The 10,668-nt window shown below is 41.4% G+C and overlaps 1 protein-coding gene across 1 annotated transcript in view; it reads left to right on the plus strand.

The window, feature by feature from the left end:
• The window catches only part of LRRFIP2 (LRR binding FLII interacting protein 2), an 86,969-nt gene that overhangs the window by 75,493 nt on the left and 808 nt on the right, over positions 1–10,668 (plus strand). Inside the window, exon 28 of the mRNA XM_049817537.1 lies at positions 9,635–9,792. The gene's annotated coding sequence lies outside the window, so the exon portion shown is untranslated. The remainder of the gene's footprint in view (positions 1–9,634; positions 9,793–10,668) is intronic.

A 10,668-nucleotide genomic window follows, 5' to 3' on the forward strand; every position in this document is an offset into this window, starting at 1 on the left:
CTGGGTGCTGCTTGGGCTAAGTGGACCTATCCCACAGAGTTGGTATGCTTTGTGAATAGTTCTTGGGGCCACTGAAAGGGGAAGTAACTTTTGCAGATTGTGTGCTCAGTTGTGACATAGCAGCACAATCTCTCTGCCCAGAAACATTGAGATGTCCCATCCCTGGACACATTCAAGGACAGGTTGGACAGGACTCTTAGCAATCTAATCTAGTTGAGAATGTCCCTGCTCATTGCAGGGGGCTTTGGACTAGATGACCTTTAAAGGCCCCTTCCAACCCAAACCATTTTATGATTCTGTGAACTATATGCTGAAGGCAGACCTAGTGAAGTAGAAGTCCAAAGTAATTCAGGCTTAGTTATACTTAAGTTAAACATCTTCTGTACCAGTATAAATTATTGATTTGACAAATATGGAATTGGTCAGCTGTTGAAGCATTTGCTAAATCACATATGGTACTGTGACTTCATTGTCCAATATCTTGAAAACTTCCAATTTTAAAACTGGGGAAACAGTGCATCTCTTTGAAACTGAAAAGGGAGACACTTGGTATGCTTTTTTAAGATTACCAACTCTCACAGGCTAAAAGCTAAACAGGTACATCTAGCCAGTTGCAAGATGATTGTAGTATCCAACTTAGCTCTAAAGCAGTTCTGTCTGTATTTTAGTACTACACCCAGGTGTTGATCAGTCTTGTTACACATTAAGTCCTGAGCTAATTCTAACATGGGCATTTTGAATGTCATTTTTGTCACTGAGAGTCCTTCTAGTTAGTTTCTGACGTGTCTTACTGAATAGGCCCCTGATTTAACACCTCACAATCCTCCCACAAATTTGTCTTTGTCACAACACTGGCTTTTTTCAGCCTGGTACCTAAGCTTTACCTGTGGAGCATCTGCAAGTATCAGCCACCAAGAATGAAATGTATGTTTTGGTTTTCATGAGAGTGGTTTATAAATTTTAACTAGAAAAAAATCAAGTGATGAGGTTTTTTGGCCCACATTCATTTCTGTAGAGTTAGAGTTACGTCTGGGATGTCATGGAAGCAGGAATATGTGTGTATCCGTATTCAATTTCGTGCTGTATGATGCTTTATTCAGTAGTCATCTCTGTCCTGGGAGAGTTAAAGCATGTATCAGTGAAGAGTAGGATATGAGGCACATCAGAAGTACATCCAAACCTCATCCTGTTGAAGCCACTTAGATACAAGTCTAATAGGCCAAAGACATTCTCAAAGATATTTTGGGTTCTTATGTCCTGCATAAACCAGATCAATGTAGCATGAAGTATCTAGCCAGGCACTTTTCTTCATATACTGGTTTTGAGACTGCAATTTTCATGTGGAATGTTTGTCAGGCTCCCAATAAGGCAAGTTTTACTTACATTGGGATAGGACTTGATAGAAGATCCATGAAATTGGTTTTTTGGAAGTTGTTCCTCTTCTCTCACCTGAATATTTCTTCAAAAACTCTATTAAAAAAAGATAAAACTTCAAAGTTTAAACTCTTCACCCCCTCATTCATTATACCATTTTCTAGTAAAATAGAATGGGGAGGGGGGGAGAGCTTTTTCAGCCTGATACTTCATTAGCTAAACTGCCTGAATAGTCATCTTATTTCTAAATGTGCAGTTTACCATGTCCTGAGGGATTTTGCACTGCAGCTAATAAAATGTTACATGCTTACTGTAACCAGTCATGAAAAAAATCTTCAGACATCAAATGAAATATAAGTAATCGCTTTAATAAAATAAAATTTCTGTATCTTTTGTATAATATATTTGCTGAAAGCTGAAAGAGTTTTTAGAAGTGCTAGTGATTGAATAGGGAAGTTTCTTGAAACACTAACTTGTGAGAAACAGAACTGCATCCCTAGCAATAAAACAGACACACTGTTTGCAAGAAAGGCAGCCTCACTTGTCAATCACACTTGCTTAAATTATGTATAGAAAAACTTCTCCATTACACTGGCACATTTGTAGAATTTATTCTTAGTGTAGTTTGTGAAAAGTCACTGAAAAACATTATGAATAATTTGAGACACATAATAACTGCAGCTGCTTAAAAATGAACTAATGCTGTGTTGAGGATGTGGTTCAGGATGTGGTGTGGATAAGGGAAAGGCAGGAGAGATACTTTGAGAGAAATGGAATAAATAGCATTTCCCTGTGCCAGGGAATAGTTGCTTTTTTGTTGTTTTAATTGCTAATTAAACCACGAGGAGGATCAAATTAAATGTTTACATTTTCTTGAATGCAAGATCTATGGCAAGAGGTACAGCTGGGAGTGAGTTCATGTCCAGCCCAGTTGCAGACACTGTCTTTTAAAAAGCCATGCTTGCTTGAATTCTCTTCAGTGAATGATCTAGTGAGCGTTAAAGCTGTCTGAACAGGGGAAGCTATTGAGCCATCTGGTGGCTGTCTCTGGGATGTTTCCATCAGGGCTTACTCGGCACCCGGAGTAAACTTCTGGGAGATGAAGGAGCAATAGGTGAAGGTGAGCAGAGCTGTCCTCTTCCTTTGAGCTCTGAAGAGCCATGTATTGAAGGGTGGGTGTCTTTGTTTCATCTAATGGAGCACCATGAGTGTTCTTTTAGTGGCTGGTGTGTATTGGTGGAACACTTAAATACAGGAAATAAGCTCTCACTTTTTAAAGAAATGCTAATATTAGTAGAAAACAGTCTAGGTAGCTGATCAGCTTCTCTCTCCTGTCAGTGTCTACTTCAGTCGCTTACCTGTTGGCAAAGGAGGTCTTTCACATTTTCTCTGTTTGTACATTGCTTTGTGTTTCTGTTTTCTCTAGTGCTTTTGTCAAGTTTGGGAAGAGAAGGAAGACGTGGACCTGCAAGGGCTGCTCTGCCCAGACGTGCAAAGGGAAAATCTAAATGAGGGTGTTATTTCATGGTGGCTTCCATAGGTGTTTTAGTGGCCAGTGTGGAGGCAATTTTCTTGGTGGTACTGGAATGTCCTGCTAAATTGTGAGCTTGCTGGCTTCCCAAGGCAAAGCACTAAAATTCACATAAAGCACTGAATTTCACTGCAACCCTTCTAGGGGATTTGGGAAAAAACCTTTCTAACTCAGATGCATGAAATTAACAGTAGTGAGAGCTGCTTAGTCTTTCATGGATAGCTCTTGAGGGATGAATTAAATTCTTGCACCATGAGGTGTTTACACGATTTTGAAAACAGTTATGCTCCTGAGCAGTTCCTTTTAAGGTTTTTTATGTTTCCCCAACCTCAGGCTTTGCTTTTAAGTGGTGAAGTAGTCTCATTGTTTTGGGTTTGGTTGGGTTTTTTTTTTTTTGAGAATAGTCTGAGGTCTTTAGGGCAGGAGTGTTGTTGATAATCATCTTTTTGTCTTGGTGTATGTCAACAGAGGCTGTCACTTGTAGCACATGAGCATTAGGTGCTGTTGGGATGAATATGACCTGAGCAACCTTAACTTGGCTGCCCTGTGTATTCACACCTTATGAAGGGCTTGTTAATGGTATAGTTGCAGGGTTTTTTTGCTATGTCAGGAGGTCACTGGTGGTTTGGGAGCACGTATTGTGATCCTTGCAGAAGATGCTGTATTTGAGGAGCTAGTCATCTTGAACAGACCATGTCTGCTCTGTTGCACCTCGTATTTAAGGCTTGAGAAGTCTGTATGTTCTTAATACAATCTCTAATATCTTTGGGAAAGGTAAACTGCATGTGGATCAAGGAGTGGAATATAATGATCCTGACTGCTGTACATTGTGGAGTTAGTGGTCCACATAACACTTAAGCTGAGCAGGTGCAGGCCTGTGAAGTCGACTTCAGGCTCAGTGTGCTGAACAGATTCCTTGGCTGCAGGATCAAATCAGCCAGCTCATTGCAACAGAGGAGCCTGCAGGCAGCTCCCACTTGGTAGCAGTGGTTATGCCACCTGCATGGCTTTGCTTTTATCTAAAAATACAGCAAGACATTATCCTGTGAACATCCTTTATGAATAGAGTTGTTTTCTTGTAAGAAAATTATCAGTTAGCTTAAATGACTCTCTCCTGTTGACAGGGTCTGTCCAGCATGCTGTGTGTGGATTGGAGGCCTGTTCAAAGCTATAGCACCATCTCAAGGGATGTAAGATTATCTATAATATTCTTTCCTTATAGTGTTAGCGGTAGTAAAGAACATTTTCAATGATAGTTACAGAGCCTGAGTGCCTCTCTTACTGGATTGTAATGGACTAGCACCTTCTGCTGCAGAACAGAGGGTGTTTACCCCCTTGGCAAGTGATCCATTTCTGGAGTCTTTTTTCAATATGGAATTAGGAGTCTACAGTTAGACTTCTATAGTTTTAACCTGTGATCATACATGAAGTCTATTTTCAGTACCCTCCACAATGTATCAATATAGAGCAGGTTCATACCGTTTTCATATTAAGAGCTTTCATTCTGTGGAATCCAGGGTGTCTCAATTTATCAGGAGGATTGTCCCTTACATCTGTTGTTTGTGTTGCAGCAGTGCTCTAACATCCATGAAAAATCTTCTTGAGGCAGAGAAGATTCGTTCTCAAAATTGATTGCAGAGTGACAAATATTAGAAAAAAGCTATTGTGAGATGATAAGCAATTTGGTATGCACAAGGAGACTATCACCTATGTTCAAAACTTTCCACACCTCTTTGCACAAAAGAATACCTTTATTGGTTTTAGACCATTTTTACTATTTTGCAGGTTTAGCCTTATTAGAAAACCCCATCAAGTACTGTAAGCTCATTTTGCATGTTGTATCAATATTTACTAAGATTTAACTTGCCAGCTGTGGTACCTGCAGATAGTAAGCTCTGCAACTTTGCAGAAGCATTTACAAGAATTCATAGATTTTAAAATTGGGGTTTGGAAGGACTTGTTTAGCTACAATGCTTTAACAAATATTAGTGTCAAAACTGTAAGAAAGGTCAAATTTTTCTAACTGTATAGCAGTACTTAGTTACAGGTTCTTATCCTTCAAAGTGGAACTGTTACTTGCTGAATCATTTATTCAGATGGTTAGCAAGAGTCTGTCTAACTACTGAGGTTAAGGAGAAAAGTATTTGTGTTCTTAAATACACAAATGGAAAGAAAATGAACTGAAGATCTGAACGGGTCACAGAAACAAAAGCCTTTGCACCCACCTACACGGCAGAGAAAGAAAATGGCAGCATGTGAACCTAAGGTTGCTTTTTATGGTGGAGTTGTTGCTATATCCAGTGAAGTACACGAGAGACTGCAGGTACTTAATGGCTTCCTCTACAAAAGGAGGAGAAAGAAAATGTATTCTACAGCTACATTCAGAAACAGCAGATCTTGGAGAAGCTACGATCAGAGGATCAAAGGCAATCAGCAATGGAGAATGCCCTGACCTCTCCTCACAGTAGGCCCCTTACAGCCCCCCGCTACCAAAACCTTGTCACCTACACCCAATATGCCTTGGCTGTGGCAGGGTTTGCTACATCCTTGTTTCTCAGCAGAGAGCACTCTCCTGATAGATGAGAAATGTGTGGAGGTCTATAACCACTGGACTCCTCAGAAAGCAAAATACAACCAGCCATCGATGTTGAAGAGTGTCAGGAACGGGAAAGACCAAAGAGCTCATTCTCCAGCAAGGCTGCTCCAGGCTGGAGAGCCACGCTGGGCAGAAGCCCTGAGTCAGCCACAGAGCAAGGGAATGGGATGGCTGGGAGCCCCTCTTTAGGTTAGCTCCTTTCTCTGAGCACTGGCTGTGTCAGTCCTCACTCTCAGACAACCAGTTTTCCTTCTGGAGTAGGTAGGACAGGGCCTTGGACTCTATGCCAGGGCTCTGCACTCAAATGCTGAGCACCTAACCTGGGTACACAGGGCCTGTGCAGGCCATTTGCTTCCCCTGGTCATCCTCCCAATAGTAAATATTGTACCAGAAGAGCCATGTACAGAGCAGAGGTGGGGGATCGACGGTGTCCCGACCTCCCTCTGGTGGAAATGTTCAGCTGAACTGCTCTTACACATGTTCTGAGGCTGTGCTTCGTCTCTGCATTTGCAGGCTTTTAAATTTCTGATTTCTGTGTGTTGAATAATCCACAGATTAACACAGAGTAATCCCCATCAGCCTCATTGGGACATGGTGTATTAAAGTAACCAGATAATATTTTCCACAGAGCTCCATGACAAGAACAGTGGAATCAGCTGTGGGGCAAATTGAAGCAAAGCCCATATTGCAGGAAGGAGCAGCTGGCCTTAACATTTCGGTGTTTGGGGCACACATGGCTTGAACAGCTTTTAGTGAAGTGTTGTAGAAGTTTGTAACAGAAATGACTGGTGTGGACACAGTAAAAAAAAGAAACATGCAGTGAGAGGAGGGAAGCTGACCTTGTGCTTTCGGTTGTGACAAATTAAAGGTGGCACCTTTCAAACATGCAGCAGCTGTTGGTCTCGTATTACATGTCCTCTATGGTCCTGTCTTTAGTTGGTGATCAGATTTCTCTCCTTTGGGTGGGAGTGACTGGTGAGTGGCAGTCAGGAGTGCTGTACTCTCTCATCTTTGGAGCAACCACCAAAGACTAAAAGTATCCTTTGCCATCTTATGTTATAAATATTGGCGATACTTTGCACAGCTTAATTGCTGCCTTAACAGTTTCTGAGTGCTTTTTTTTGATAGCACTGTCTCATGCCTTAATGATATTCACCTTGATTGTTCACCAAGGTTTCTTCCCACTCTTCGTAGTGTTGGGTGGGAAGAAAACCAGAACGATTGGCCCTGTGTCCTGTGGAGAGCTAGCATGCCAGGAGTCTGAGCTGCCTCTCTTGTTATAGTGTTGGAGCTGCTGGTTACCTGGCTTCTGAAACTCAGCAGCCCCTTGCTTTCTGACCTGGCATTTCACTATGATGAGCTAGATGGAAGACCGTTTGCTGAAGAAGGGATTTCTGTTCCTGCCAGACTTTTGTTTCAGAAAGCATCTTCAGAGTGGAAGTGCTGTCTGGCAGGTACTCTGCACTTGAGCTTGTCTAAAGGAGTGTGCCAGAGTTCAGCCATCGGCCTTTCCCAAAGCTTTCTGAAGGAAGAGGATTCTTTGTCCAAGAAGTAGAAGGCAGCAGAAGCAGGATAGCCAGCCCTGGCATGGAAATATTCATAACCTTTCATGGCCTTTGCGAGCCCGTGGACACATTCTGTGTGGTTTTCCTCGCATTAAGGAGTTTGCTAGCATTTATTTTGCAAGCTTATAGGAAGGTGAGCAGGTATGCTCTGTACCTACTAGGAACTGGAGTATATTCAAGACAGATGTTAAAAGCTTTCTCAAGAGGAGTTAGGACTCGATAAAACAGTAAGAAACCTTGCAGGGTCTTGGCATAAGATGTAACTTACAGCTCCATCTAGAGGTGATGAACCATCAGGACAACGAAGAGTATAATGCTGTGCTGTACCAGTGCACTGCAAATTAAGGTCTGTTTTTGACACAGGAGAGGGAAAACTTGGGTTACAGAAATACAGGTCACAAATTAAATACCCTGCTTACCGGGCAGGCTGCTGGGGCTTCAGGTACTGTCAGTCTTTTCTGCGTGGAGATTCTTGAAACCTTATGCAGTGGCATGATCCCTGGGAGTACTGTGGACTGAGAACACACTAATGACTCAAAAGGATAATGTATTTTAGTTAAACATAACAGAGGCTCAGTGATCTGGTTTTGATTGCTGGTGGCTTGAGGAATGTTGGTGGAAACGGTGCTTTCACCAAAAAAAGCAGATTGAAACTGCAGAACAAAAGCTGTTAATATTTTTAAGAGGAGGTCCAGCCTTTTGCTGTGGGTATAACAGTGAAACCTGAAGATTCAGAAGGTTTTGAAAGGCTATCTGCTCACTCTGGAAATGCTGTCCTTTCGTTCCTATATTTGTGACCGTACTTGAAGATAGAAATGGCTGATGTTTCTCACTCCCCGTCCTATTCCTTCTCTTCCTCCCTATCCACCTGCATGAGTTGAATGAGCTAATGTGTTGTCCATTGCAGTTTAGCCAGGTTAATGCCACATGTGCATTCAGCTGCCATGCCTCATATTTCATGTGGTGGTGAGGGGCCTGTGACTGGCATTGCTTCGAATTCAGCGAGCTGCCACTTAAGCCCCAGTAAATGCACAGTTTGTGCATTTTCTTTCTGCTAGTCTGCCCCAGCTGTCAAGCAAAAATTGTTGGTTCAAACACCCTTTATGGGTATAAGAAATGAAATTACATTAAATTACATGAAAATAGCTAGAGACTTCATATTAGAGGTGAAGGGAGTAGATATGCAGTCTTGCTTGCCAAGTAATGATTCTGCTAGTAGCATGTAGAAAATCAGCCTGGAAACAGATTATTCCTACTGTTATTTTACAGTTTGAGCCTCAGAATGATCAGCAGTTATGCTGTTCCAGGAAGGGAAGTGACTAATCCATCAAGCCACCTTCCTGCAAAGCAGTGCCTACCGCATGAGCTGTCTCTGGGCATGTAGCCCTGTGACCACCTAAGCTTTTTTCTGGGGGCCTTCAAACACTTTGTCACAGCAGAGACCTGCATCTTTTTGTTGGGTGCTTTGGTTGAATATGAGAGATGATTTCCTCATTTTGGGAATGACTTCATTTTTTTTCAGGATTATCTTGCCCCATGTGTTCATTTTGCCACAAATGGGAAAGTGCCAGCTGGGGGAGGAATGAAATCTTCTTGAGAAGCTGAAGCTTCTGATTTGAAATTTTCTAAGTGCTCATTGGGAACAGTGGGTGGCCTTTTCTTTTGAGTCTCCTCATTTTCAATATCTGTTGATTTGACTCTCATCTTCATTCATCCTGGCTTCTGTAAAAGAAAATCCCTGGGGGAAGTTGTGGGGACTGGCAACTGTGGCAACAGAGTCTGTGGCTGACTTGCTGCCGGAGCTGCTGGCAGGAGAGTTTATTCATTAGAAAACAAAGCGAATGGTTCCCATGTGCTGTAATATCTCACACATATGTCAAGAAGATACATCTTTGTATTAGGTTACCTCCCAAGTGATATGAAAATATTTGTCCAAGACCTGTTCAGTAGTTCCTCAGGTTAGCTTTCCAAGAACTAGATAATTACTGGAAAGTGTTGTCTTGTGTACCTTATCAAGAGACTGGTACTACAATGAAGTAAAACTTATCCATGGTGGAACTATATTTAATGATTGTTTGGACTCACTAGGTAAAACTTGTCAATTACTTGTTAATTATCATTCAATCTATTTCCCTGTAAATATCTATAGGTGCAGAGGAATGAATTCTCAAACTATTCCACTGAGATTTTTTATTTCTTTAGCACTCTCTAAGTGTGTGCTGGTACCCCAACAGTTTCAAAATCTCAAACTGAGTAGTCCACTATTTGAATCTCTCTTAAAATTTCTTAGTGTTGGTACCTAGTATCAACAGAAATTAGCTGTTGAAAGACTCCTATAATCCTTATGCAGTTCTTTCTCATTTAAAACTACATGTGAGAGGAATCCATGGGTAGTTTTCTGTATCACCTGCTGTAGGTTATTTTGATAGTTGAGAAGTCAATATTCTCAAGCATATAAGTTATTGTACAGTATAGGACACAAAATTATTCTAGCAAGATAAGGAATACGTTACAAATCCCTTTCCACAAATAAATTCATCTGTGATGTTTACTTCTTTGTGCTTTCAGGGCAAAAGTTGATCCCATTCTGTCTCTTCCTTAGAAGCACCAGATTGCCTGTAACCACCTTTGTAGTATTTGCAGTAATTCTGCTACTCTGTAAAAGGAGTAGAGCAGCTGTAATGCTCATGCTTGTAGAAGCTTGAAATCACTGAAAATCAGTCATGGTAAGATATATACTTGAGAAGACGTCTTTCAAGTGTTAATAAAGTCCTGACAACAGAATTTTACACTTAATAGATAACATCTAACTCTGTCATGCACTCATGATAAATAAGACTGCAAGTCCTGCAGACATCCTGCAGCACCCATGTTTTTGTGGTAGCAATAGCCCCTACACGTACGTATCACAAGCATGACCAACGTGTGTAGCGAACAGTGAATTTCACTGTGTTATTTACATGTAACTTAGGCATGTGGTTTTTATCACTTTGTATTTCCATTAGAAGGAAATGGTTTAGAAGTACACTGTGGTAAAAGGCAGGATGGCTGTGGTCTAACTGTCCTCAGCTTATCACTCATTCTCATCGCAGCCCACCTCCTCTGAACCAGTTGTGACTGGTTCAGCTTACAGGGTTTTTCCACTAAATAACCAAGCCTTCCTGCAAACAAACACCCGAGCACCCAGAAGCCTTAAAAATCCATTCATCCTCTTATTGTGCTAAATAAATAAAAATTGAAAACTTAGTATGAACAGTATATGCCTGTATAAATATCCTTCAGGGACACGTGAGCTATTGCAGATGTAAAACCTGCAACCATGTACTTGAGAAAGCCCAGAAACTGTGAGGTGATAGCTATGTTCAGCATGGTTTAGGGTTGCATGTAGGCAGGGGGGGTTGTGCAGAAAGCTTAAAAAGCTGTGTTTTCTCTCTATTTTCCTGTGCTGTGTGGACAGCATCTTTCAGTTTCGTGTATGAGACATGGCAACTGGATTTGGGCAATCATTTTGGTGAAAGAGATCTTGGTTCATTAATGCAATCAAGCGTTTCTCTAGCAGGGATAAAGGTAGGGGAGACCAGGGCAGTAATATCAACGATGCT

Source organism: Accipiter gentilis, chromosome 14 (assembly GCF_929443795.1).
Source record: "Accipiter gentilis chromosome 14, bAccGen1.1, whole genome shotgun sequence".
Taxonomy (NCBI): domain Eukaryota; kingdom Metazoa; phylum Chordata; class Aves; order Accipitriformes; family Accipitridae; genus Astur; species Astur gentilis.